Source organism: Sylvia atricapilla, chromosome Z, assembly GCF_009819655.1.
Source record: "Sylvia atricapilla isolate bSylAtr1 chromosome Z, bSylAtr1.pri, whole genome shotgun sequence".
NCBI lineage: Eukaryota > Metazoa > Chordata > Aves > Passeriformes > Sylviidae > Sylvia > Sylvia atricapilla.
Genome location: NC_089174.1, coordinates 71,453,383 through 71,466,168, shown reverse-complemented (window position 1 = coordinate 71,466,168; position 12,786 = coordinate 71,453,383).

The window sequence follows — 12,786 nt, the reverse complement described above, 5'->3', positions numbered from 1 at the left end:
ACATGGCTCATTTTTCTAGTTTTTCCAGGCACAAATCCCTTTGGAAGTAGATAGAGAATACCTATATAAAATAAATTAAAATTATATATATAAAATAACTTGGGTAGAACAAAGCCTAATGTCTCGATAGTCACAAGTCAGTCACAAGAGAAAACAGAATACAGACAGATCTCAATATCAAACATTGCATTTGTTTAATTACTTCAGGAATGAATTTTGAGTATTAAACAACTGAGACTTAAGAAAATCCTATCTGGTTCAAAGTATTCGTAAGGCTTGGTAATTTAAGTAGAAGTGTGACAGGCAAATCCCTTGAACATGAACCCATATTTACTGTAAAAAAATGAAGCCTGTCCATAAGGCAGAGACCTAAAGCCATATGCTGTACTCAGAACACATGGTGAGGAGGAGCAAACAGCCGTTTTGCTCTTGGAAACACAGCTACAAGGACAAAACCCAGAACTACATGCCTAACCTTCCCAGAAATGCCCTCTCAGCACTGTGAGCACAGTGTTTCATCTCAGAAAGGAGAAGGGAGACTGCACAAAGGAAGGGACCATCCTCCATGACACCCCAGGAGACCTGCAGGCAGTGCAGCTGCTGGAGGTAATTCTGCCTCTGTCTTTCTGTCACATATCCCTCCTTACATTTTACTATTGTGGCATTCAGAATAAGGAAATACCAGTAAGGAAATACAAGTAAGCTTGATGGCTTGTGAGGCTACCTGTAACAGAGTCTGGACAGTGCTAAAGGAAAAATATAGGTATTAATTGAAAGGCCTTTAAAGGATATACCTTGGGCAGTACAAGAGCTCTACTTAAGATAGACACAAGATGGATAGACACTGTAGCCTAGTAATGGAGGCAACCACAAACCCATTACAGGCAATTTCCTTTTTCAAAGGTTTCTACACACAGCAATGTCCAGTTCCCAGGAAACCTTTCTGTCTCAGCAGCTGCTTCCAAATGCAGAGATAAGGTAAGAAAACACAAAAAGCTCTCATGGATGCCACTGCTTGTTTCAAGGACCTTTGAATAGCAAAACAATACAGCTTATCTTCAGAATAGATAGAGGTACTGCCATTTGAATTGCTGGTAGCCATGATAACAAATGGAGTCTCATGATATTGCTGAGTATCATATTAAGCTTGTTGGAGAAGGGTCACTGAAGTTTCCAGGGAGCTGTGCTTGAAGGCAGAGATGTTTCATTTTCCCTCTTTTCTCTGTTCCTCATCCATTATGATGTCCCATGTCTGAGAGAGATATTCCTGGAGCCTTTTACTCTACTGCGGACATTATTAAAAAAGCAGCATTTACCATGTTAGAATTCTTCCCATAGATCCTGCATGAATTGCTAGCAGTGTGGCATGGAGTTATAGTTCTATCATTATACTAAAGGTGACTAAAGGTCACAAACTTGCTAGCCTGCTAAGAACATAGTTGTGAGATTCTGTATAACAGCACCACAACTGTCACAACCTGCTGTGCACCTTGGTTCTTGATTTAAACACTGCAATAACAAAGACCACTCTATATCACAGCCGCAAAGGTCTGCTTTACTTTACTTTACCTTTTTACCTTACTTACCTTTACCCCTTACCTTACTTTAAAGGGTAACCATCCATTTTTAATACTTTGGTATGAATTTTTGTCTCCTTGCATTATAGGCATGTAGAAGGACTCCTTGAGTACAGCTATATCAACAAAACAGTCAGACTTTAGCTGTCCATCTTCTTCTGGTGCAGAAAAAGATAGTCAGAGGTCCTAAATTGTCCTGTAACACCCAAATGTATGAAAGAAGCTATACAAGATCAGGATGTCCCTTTAATTATTTGCAGGAGTGATCAGAGCTAGCAACATGGTGTAAATACCCTGCACAGGCCACAGTTTCACGATCAGAGGACTGCCAAAGCAGATGAGAGGAAGGGAGAGAGTGTAGGGGTTGCACAGAGCCCCCCATCCTCTAACTCTGACCCCCGAGAAGGACACCATGTAACAGTCTGCTCTAGGAATAGCCATGGAACAGCAAAATCCAGTGTTATCTCTTGCTATGGCTGCCAAAGCCAAAATTTAATCTGAGTTACTTGTTTCGTTTGTCATTCTACACTGTGAAGGAAGATCTACTCACTCTGGGATCATTCTGTTCTCACTGTGCAACAGGGACAAGGAATCACTTGGAAGAAGGTACAAACAGGTGCTGGAAAATGGCAGCTCATTTGTGTTTCCCATCTGCAGCACTGTCTTTTTTCATCTCCAAGGAGACTGATTGACCCTCTCTGCCAATGCACCAGCGGCACAGAAATCCATTGCAGTGAAGCCTCGACTCAGAGATCCTCAATACAGCTTGAACTGTTAAAGAGCCAAGGATCAATACACTCTGCTGAGGAAACAAAACCAAGCACACCAACAATTGCTGCAATCAAACCATTATTTTTTTTTACTAGTATTACAAGTTCTTTACTTAAGATTTTGTGCTTGTTTGGAATAAGTAATGTTGTCCATTCAGGATGTTTCTCCCCTGTACTCTGTATGTATTTGATTGCAAAAAACAGTTTAGAGATCCTATTACCTTACAGTAGAATTGTGTCCTCAGATGTTTTTATACTTCTCTTGGGTTCTGCTGCCTGAACTCCACCAAATAGTCTAATAAGTTCCATATGCCCATTTTTTTGAAGAGCACATTTTCAAAGCAGCAAATGTTTTGACGGATTGGCTCACAGAGAGCCTGAATGCTGTTATACACATCGTTTAGCATTCCACAAGGCCCCCACTGTTAAATTCTGGGAATGTGGCCAGAGTGACCTACCTAATACTGCATTAACTAGCTTAAAAAAAAAAAAAAAAAAAAAAAAAAAAAAAAAAAAAAAAAAAGAAAAAAAAAGAAAATAAGACATTCTTAACCATTTTGCTTTACTAAAACATATTTGGGATTTGAATGTGTATTTTCTGCCCTCGTAATTTGTGTCTGAGGTGTGTGGGAATGAAGCTGACACATATCTGGACTCACAAAAAGAATGCTTTGCATAAAAATAAAAATATTTTTCAAAGCAGCTCACACCTATCATCTAAAGCAAGAGCTGGGGCCCCTGTCTTGCAAGAAGTTAAACACCACCTGAGTGTCTGAGGCTCCCACACACAGGGAATCCAGGCAAACACAAACCTATCCAACACTATCTAGAGAAAAAAAACAATTCATTAGAGTGCTCGACACTTCATTCAGAGCAAAGCCAAAAATATTTGTGAGCATGCATGAAACAAATATTTACTGTAATTAAACTATATATTACGGGTGCATACAGGATTGGGAAACAAAAACTAAAATTTATTTTGATTAAAGAAGTATTCCAATTTTTTTTTTAAAGACAAAAAACCCAGTTTTAATTTTTCCATATCTTTTTGCCATTGGAAACTTTGTATTTCTCTCTTCATATACAACCCTCAGGTCAAAACATTCAGAAAAGCTGGTGTGATTCTACCAAATTTTTTACATGTTAAAGAGAAGACACTTAAGCAGACTGAGAAAAAATGACCAGTTTGGTACTGCAGCCACTTATCTCCTATGGTGAAGCCAAATGATGCTTACTTCTTCTTCGGGCAATAAAGAAAGGAATTACAATGCATTTTTTTATTTGAAAAGAGAAACTTCCTGACCTAGCACACTTATTCTGTGTATATAATCCAGAAAAAAAATCAGTATCTAACATTAGGCCAAGGAGAGACGAGAGAAAACAGTGAGGAGGACAGATATATATGGATGAAAGATATTCTGTGTCTCCGCACACATGATGAAAAGCAAGGCAGGGTTCATGACTCAGGAGAGTTCACCAAGATCTAAATTTGATAGCAGCAGTTACTAGACATATTCACTAACTGGTGTGGGAATCAGACATGTAGTTATCACAAGCCCTACATGACGTAATTTCTTTCACTCAAGCCATTTGGATACAAATACAGTAAGAATGAAGTGTATTGTATATGTTTGTGTGCAAGCCTGAGTACATAAAAGCAACAATTTAATGTAGGAATATACGTACCTACAATAGTAAACTGGATTTCATGATCTATGCCACTGTTCCTCCACTATATTAGTGTCACGCCTCTAGACTTACTTGTTGAGGACAGCTTTCATTAATGCAATGCTTGGTCCAACAAGAGGCGCTACAGAAAGGAAATAATAGACTGTATGGCCACAGTAGACTGAATGGCTCACACAAAGTCTGGTAACATTTTATGGGCTGACCCTAATATCTGCTCTGTTTCAAATACAGATTTCTGTTGTCACCAGCAGCTATGCTGACTTGTTACCCCAGAGTGTGGAATGCTGATAGCTCTGCCTGTCACCAAGATGCAGAAGGACTGGGCAAAAATGAGACCTTTACAAGCTGCAAGCAGTCTATAATGACAAATAGACCTTGTCTGGGACACACTGTCAAAAATAAGACACCAGCTCTGGACAAAGATCAGTGGGACATATATTTCTGCTAAAGTGCAAAGGTATAAATGATGTTGAAACAATGTATTTAAATACACACAACAGCTACAAACTGGAAGAGGGAAAATGAGCAAAACCAATTAACTGGCAATACAACAACTGTTTTTTTGTAAGATCTTCTTTACGTTCTGCATGCTACCTTGCGCCTGAGCGCCTCATACAATTTACTGTGTGGGTAGAAAGGACAAAGTCAAACTTTTATCTTTTAAAAGATGAAGTCGTTGTCATCACTGCCAATCTAAGAAGATACTCATATCCTTCCCATATATTTCTGATTCTCACCCTTTGCCACTCTCCTCTGTTGTGCTGGCACAGCTGTTTGTGCAGCAGTGTCATAAGGCACTGTGAAACAGCTTGCAAACAGATCTCATTTTTAGAAACACTCCCAAAAACCTATGTTTTCTGAAACTGGTGATATCCTCAGTCTGATTCATCAACAGCTGCACAAACTATGCTGTTGGAACATCTGAAGGAGTGATGCATTAACTGGTATAATTAAATGAGGATAATTGCCAAATACTTCATTTTCTGAAGTCACAGCCTGCTTTCTATGTGTATTATAAGCTTTGTTTTCCTAAGAAACTTATTAGTATTTCTCCTTTGAGAACTGTCTGGAAATTACTAACTCAAAATATAGATCATTCTACATATGTGCAAATAAATTTATTTAGTGTCATGGATATTATTGTACTATCATTGCTCTCTTGAAATTCCTGAAAGATACAACTACTGTTGCAGCAGAAACACAGGGTTTAGAAACAATATCTTCTCTGAATCACTGGTCACCAAGAGATGCAACATACAGAATATTTGGCAATGTCAAGAAAAATAAATATAGGGATTATTCTAGAATTAAATTTAGGATGAAAAAATAGTACTGAGTTGCTCTGACCTCATTAAGCCAAATGAGTAGCAAACATTGATTTTCGGTTGGTTTTGCTGCTCCTGCTGCCATCATCCCTTCAGAATTATTCTGCTTAGAAAAGTTTAAGGAATAACTTTGAAATTGTTGTTGAATCTGTTCTGCATTTTTTCAGAACACTTGTTTTTAGAAGAAAAAGAAATCTGAACAGTGTATTTAAATAATCCACATTTCAAAAGCAAGTATTGCTTCAGGAAAATTTTTAATTATCCAAATGATATGTGATCCCAAATTGTTTGGATTTATTATGTTCAGAGTTAGGTGCAGTGGAAAGAAGCTTAATTACATGGTTTTTTTCATTCAGTAATCTATTCAGTCATTTACAGCAATGAACATTTTTTTAGATCATCTCTTAAAAGGCAGTTTTCTGTAAGGAGAAGATCAGAACAAAGTTATTCTTATGTAATTACAAGAAAAGACTTAGAATGTTTTTTTCATGCGTACAGACTGCACACATAATGCTCTGTATTTTAGATTTCTGGCTTTGGCTTTATCTGACCTCTATCATAAAATACTTGTTTATTTAAGTCCTGCATGCCACTGCTTTTTTAGTTGTATTTTGCATTTAGTAACCAGAGGTCTCCTTAATCACTGTGAAACCTTGAAAAATGACAGATTATGGTCTGTATAATCCTGGGATTCATGAACTGCCTCAAGATGAAATCCCCAGGAACCCAGCTCTTACTGAGGCTTGGGATTTTCTTTGTTACCTCACCTTTGGCCAAAGTCAAAGCCTTTCCCAGCACTAAGAGGGTGCAAGAAGAAAAAAGATAATTCCCCGCTGAGTATGGACAATGCCTGTATGTTACATAACATAACTTAAAGGGCAGTTTATCACAGTCCCCTGTAAGGTCCTACACTGTCTGACAAAACCTTCATCATGGAATATACTTTGCCTAAGTCCAGTTCTGATTTTTTCAGCTTGGTTATCAAGTTAGTCCTCTACAACAGGCCCTCCTAAGAGATGAAAGAAGGGGCAGGGATGCTATTTACATACACACTGCTGTCCATCAAGGTTCTGCCAGTAAAGGGCCAGCTAAGACCCTCAGTTCACACCATGTGCTCTAGATTGCCACTGATCTGGGGACTTTTAGCAGGTCCATGGTTATGCAGCTGGTGCCAGTGCTTCTGCGATCCTTGCTCTTAGTTTTGCTCAACAGAGGTGAAAATGTGGTACAAGTTTAGTAACCATGCATGAAAGAGTACAAGATTAAATACTTCTTTTTTAAAAAACTAAATTAATTCAGGATGCAAAAATGTAATTACGAGACATTTGAGTATTACTAGAGGACATGCATGGAGCAATTATTTGTTTAAAGAAAAGAACTCCACAAGATATTTAATTGCAAAATCTACAGGACTTAATTTTGCCACAACAAGGCCTATTATTCCTTCAGCAAATGCTTTTGCCATTCTAGAAAGTCCTCATCACCTTTGCTGTTGTTTCTTGCAGTTTTTTGGAACAAGCCATAACATTATTAACAGTCAGTGGGCTACAGAGAAGTAATGCTTAAATCTTCACTGTCTCCTCTATCTGGGAACAAGTATTTCCTCTTAAAATAATTTCAGGCATTAATTTGATCTTGTCTGGGTTTTTAAAATGTCATTTGCACGTAGAAAGAATGGTATATTTCTAAATATCTTGTACAGCAAAGAGAGCCTGAAAGAAAAAAGCAAGGAGGCTCTGTGTCCTCCACGACCTGATTTATCAGGGTGTTCACTTGGTCAAAATTTAATGTAAATAATGGTGGCTTCCTTTTGCTGACAGTCTGAGTTGTTTTGCTGGAGCAGCACTAATATGGAAAAGGGTAAGAGAAAGATTAAATGACCAGGCAACAAAGGAAAATTATGTGCAACAATGCAGTGCAGCAAGGACCTACTATCAGGAGTAGTATTTGCTTATTTCTTGAGTCTATTTAGCACTGATGTGATCTTGGAAATGAAAGCACATTGAATTAGATGCACTTCTCAGCTAACAGTCTATTAAATTGCCACATAGTGATTCCAACTGGGAGATAATTTTGAAGTGCAGAGAATGGGAAGGAAGGAGGACCACACTAACCAAGTCCTTCTGGAGGGCCTTCAAGCAGGGGGATCTGTTGGCTGAAGGGCCTGAGATAGCAGGACAAGGTGTTGGGCCCTGGAGGTTGATGGCTTGTTGTGCTTCTGCCTGGAAACCCAGAACTTCAGAGGGCAACAGCAAGGAAAATTGTGTTCCTATGTGCACCAGGAATCATTCCTGGGAGGAGTCAGGTTAGCAAGGTTCACGCACATGCAAGCATTTGCAGTCATTCAGACTTCATCCTGGGGGCTTTGACTCTTATAAGATGAAGACACTGGTCATAAGCCAGTTTCAAGCACAGCATAATACTTCATTTTCCCACTGCAGGGTAACAGTCAATCATAGTATCTAAGTTTGTGTAAAGTAAGCCTGAAACACCCACAATTTGTCTTTATACCAGAGGTGGCAGTGTTTAATTTTTCTGTAGCAGCAAGACACATGCTAGGTAAGGGAGCTTTGGGATGGTATGTGGTACCACAACTGATATGTGGTGAGTTCTGATGAGAAAAATGGTCTAGAAGGGATCAATATTTTTGAAGAGGCTGTCAAAACCTGAAGTCCCCTCCCCTACCATGACATACTTCTGCCTGCATGCTAGTGCTTCTGCTTTTAAATTATAAAGTCATCTAAGATAATTAAAGGACACTAGGATATGGATGAAAATATTTTTCTGGACATAGGGAAAGTACCTCACTTATCCAAAGAATCTGCTCAGATCTGCACACACAAATATGAACAGGTTCTCTTTCATGTGTTAAGTACATATCGATCAGAACTTTGCAAAGCAAGGTAAGACATGTACCAAGGCACCAGGTTCAAAATGTAATGATTTGTGACAGGGGCTGAGAAAAGCCTGTGTTCTAGAACCCCTCCCCAGAGGCCAGGTGGCTGAGACCTCTTACCATGTACAGGTATATCCAGCCAAGAAAAGCTTTGCACACAGGAGATCAAGACAGAGAAAAGGTAGGCTGCTACCTGCTTATGTAGGGGATGTGGTGAGAGGATGGACTGCGAGACTACTTTCAGAGCTTAAATTCCCTCACAGCCCCTTCTCCCAGCACAGTCCATAGCCCTTCCAAGCTCCTGTGTCTCCTGGGCTCCTTCCACCTCCTGAGGACTCTCCTACTGCCCAACTCCTGCCAGTAGTCTGGCACTTAGTTCTTCCAGTCACTACCCCCACAAGCCTGCCAGGACCTCACCTTGACTGGTGGCAATGGAAATAGAAAACACAGACAGATTTTCTGATACTCATCACCTCCCTCCCTTGGTGAAGGTAACTATCTTTGCTGAACCCAAATGCTGATGACTGGATGATATGGCTACCACTTTCCCATTCTTTTCTCCTTCCTTGTCTTTCTCTTACTGAGGACATCACAGGCTGCTCTGATTCCAGTCCACAATACAAGCCATATCTGTCAGAGAACCCCATGATGAGAAAAAAGTGCTAAATTATATATATTTTAGTATTTCATTTACATTTCCCAGCTTGTCATCCAACAATCATTTGCCCTTGGTGCTAACAATCGAACCCCTGTATTCTTACAGCTCACTAGCAAATGCCATGGGACCTGGATAGCAGAGCCAGTCACACAGCTCCAGCAAATCTTGGCAGGAATATTCAGCTGGCTCTCTTGCTTGTCTTTTCCTCCTCCACCTCCCTGCCCTGACTCCTCTTTTGTTAGTTTTGGACACACTCATTGACATATGTGAACATGCCACAGAAATCGATAGTGAAATTCCTCAGGGTTCTGCAGGACCTGGAAAGAACTCGTAGTGGTGCTAGGATGGGCAGCGTTACCCAATCCCATCCCCCTAGGGCTAATTGCAGAAAAATATAAAGCCAGCTCCGTCCAAAGAACGGGGCTTGAGCCAGAGCCATCATTCTCACTCCTCACCAGTCCCACTGTCCAATCCACCCCAAACACTGAGTCATCAAACTCGCTTTTAGCCTTCTTCACTGCTGGCAAACAAGCCAGATGTAACCAGGATATTGCAACACTTCCAGGACTTCATACTGCAGTCATCCAATCAGTGGAAGATGACAGGAATGAAGAAGCAATCATGCTTCTTTTTTGCTAAATAACATTTCCATTTAAAGTGACAGAAAGCAGGTACTGGTATTGCCTAGTGCTGAAAAAGGTTTTGAGGTTACTACAGTGATGTGGAACATTTTCAGTAGGAGGGAAAGTAAAAAGTATCTGGCCAAAATAACAAAACAGAAGTGCAGAAGGAAACTCACTGGCCTAAGCCTCCTCTTATTTACACTGACAGAAAGGTTTGCACTGTTTTCTGCAAGGGGGGTGTTATTACAACAGGCATGAAATGTCTAAAACACCCTTAGATCTCATAAAACAAAGGAGACTTCATAGTTTGTGATGAGCCAGAATAAATCCTGAGTCATAAAACATGGACAGCAGAAAGGGTAAGGCATTTCCATTTTTCCATTTCCATTTTGTGCCTGCAAAGTGAAGTGTGAGAGCAGCCCAGGAGCTAGCAGATCTCCCTGCCTGATTCCTTCACCCTGATGGAGACAGGATGAAGGAATGCTGTTCAGCTTGGCAACACGTGGTCACCCTTGCAGTACACAGCACTCTCCCAGCACACTGCAAGGCACACAAGGAAGCAAGTGCTTTGCTCCTCTTCCTTCCTGGCAAGAGCAGGACACAGACATTACCTCAAGAGATGTCTCTCACAGCAGGGTGAGCTCCTGGTTTAGTATGATTTTGACGAAACAGAGGCAACCAAGAGGTTAGAGCTGGAATGCTATCTGGAGGCTCTAAAATGAGAAATAAATTTATATATCTTCCCAGGGACACCATAATTTAATCATACATTTAAAGACAGAGGATTCAAAAGCTCCCAGGACTTTCTTTTGTTCATCTGTAGCAGTGTAACTTAACAGAAGAGAAGAACAGGTACTGAAAGACTTAAGCAGATATTTTTCTAAGGGAGATACCATTAGTATTTTTTCTAAAACTGAAAAAAATTTACATTGATCTCTGCAGTCATTTCCTCTTAAAAACAGCAGTTCACACCTTGTTATTTTGCTGCTTTTTCTGTTTGCTGATTCTGCAAGGAATTTTTCACTTTATGTACACAATCCTTAAGGATTAATAAACAGCTAACATTAGAAAAACCTATCAAAAATACAGATAGTCATCGGCTAGACACATTATTTTAAATGAGTAAAAAGATTTTTATAAAATGCCTTTGCTGTCATGAAAAGGATCCTATGACTCAGGCAAAGGCGTGCGAGACAGGGATATTTGTCTTATTTCATTTGATGTTATTCAGCCACATCATTATGTTGGCTGCTGAAAAATAACAAGGAAAGTCTTAGAAGAGCTGGCACAACATGCCCTGTAGACAGTGTTCTTCCTCCTGTCTACTGGAAAGAATCCCTGTTTAAATATTTAGAAGAACAAATCTTGTATTATTAACAGCTGTAGTTAAGCCAGCCCCAAGAGGGAAGGGGAGAGCAAAAAGGGGAAAGATACAAAGATGGATAGAACAAAGGATAAAAAATAAAAACAAGAAAACATTAAAAAAAGAGAAAAAAGTTAAAATAAGATCAAGATTGCTTCAGATAATGCAACCAGTATGGGTTTTCTCACATTTTAAAGTGCTTCTCAATAACGTGATGGTGAAAAAGTCATCTGGGATGCAGACAACTTTACAATACAAATCATTCACATCTCAGGAGAAATAATTTAAGAACAGGAGAGAAATGGTTCAAGACCTGAGAAAAACAAGGCTGGTGCTTCAAACAGCAACATGATTACAGTAATGTTCTGTGACTATGCCAGGCTTCGGGTCTATACTTGGGAGGCAGGAAATGCTCTCAGTGATGTGCTCACATTAGTCTTCGGGTAATTTAATTGATCTTCCTCCATTTTTCCATTTGTGAAATTGAAATAATTTTACTTGTCTCCTTTCAAATATCATTTTGTATTTAAAAGATGAAGAGTTTATACCTGATGTCAACAGAATTCCTCTCTGCAGCCTGAATAAAAACACAATTTTCACAAGGGCAGAAATTGCAGCAGATTTTTGGAAATCCATGGCTGAATGAGATGGAGCTGATTCACACTGTAAGTGTAGCTCCATATGTTTCCATTAGTACTGTCACAAAATAAACCCTTTCCAGAGTTATCTGTGGTTCAACAAGTATTTGTTATATCTATGGGTACAATATGTTTCATTAAAATATGCTTCATGTTGACAGATTTTTGTTCCCAAACATACAATACCAAACATACAATGGTGGGGAACTGTATAAAATGTAAAATGGTTATGTTAGGGGTTTTTTTCTGTATTTAAGACAGTGCTACAGAGATCCCACAGGAGATAAGGCAGAATGAAGCCTTTAAAGGCTAATCCATACTTAGTTTCTGTACAAGTCTTCAACCAGTTTTCTTTTATATTTGCATTCCTATAAATGCCTTAATTCCTGTAGTATATATCCATTGTATCCTGCTGTTAACCTAAACTGTGACTGCCTTCTTAGTTCCCTTCTTCCATAAACCCTTTTTCTAAATTGCATGTAATTAAGGGCAACAGGGCTGATGGCTGAATACAGTTGCTTACAGATGTGATGCAAGAACATGAATCTTTAGCAGGCTTGGGCCCTTGTTTGGTGGTGTTAGAATGGGTATCCATGATGGTGTCTCAAGGGAAGGAGTGTTTCAAAGACTAGGGATAGCCTGAGATGCTCAGCCCACAGAGTGCCCTCCACACCCACGAGTAAGAGAAAAGCTGCTGTGGTTCCATCTGAGTTCCACGTTCAGGGTCCAGCTCTCCATTTCAAGGAATGTCTGCCTCCACAGACTGCAAAAACTTACGGAGGCTGCAGACACTAAAGTGGGGTTGGCCCTAGAAAATGCCCCTCAGGCAGGCACTTGGAGCTGTAAAACCCCAGAGCACAGCAAGAGTTCTCTCCATCTGTACATCATGCTCCACCACTTGTAGAAAAATAAAGCTGGCAGAACAATAATCATATTACTAATGAAGCCTTCTTATTACAAACCTGTAGCATGCACTTGGAGAGCCATTGTAAATAAGCTCTCCAAATATTCTTTAAAATCACAAAAGGATACCTCACCACAGCATTTCAATAAAAAGGAGATTTTAAATTTACTCTTGTCAGTAATAGTATGTTTTTAGAAGATACTGAACAGACATTGGCTTAACACGAGTGAATAATTATTAAGGTTTATAGATTAAAAAGTAAATATTAGTGCAGGATGAAGGCAAGGTTAATTTTTGCCCCAAGGGACAATGAATTTTGGTGACTGACAAAAATCCAATTTAG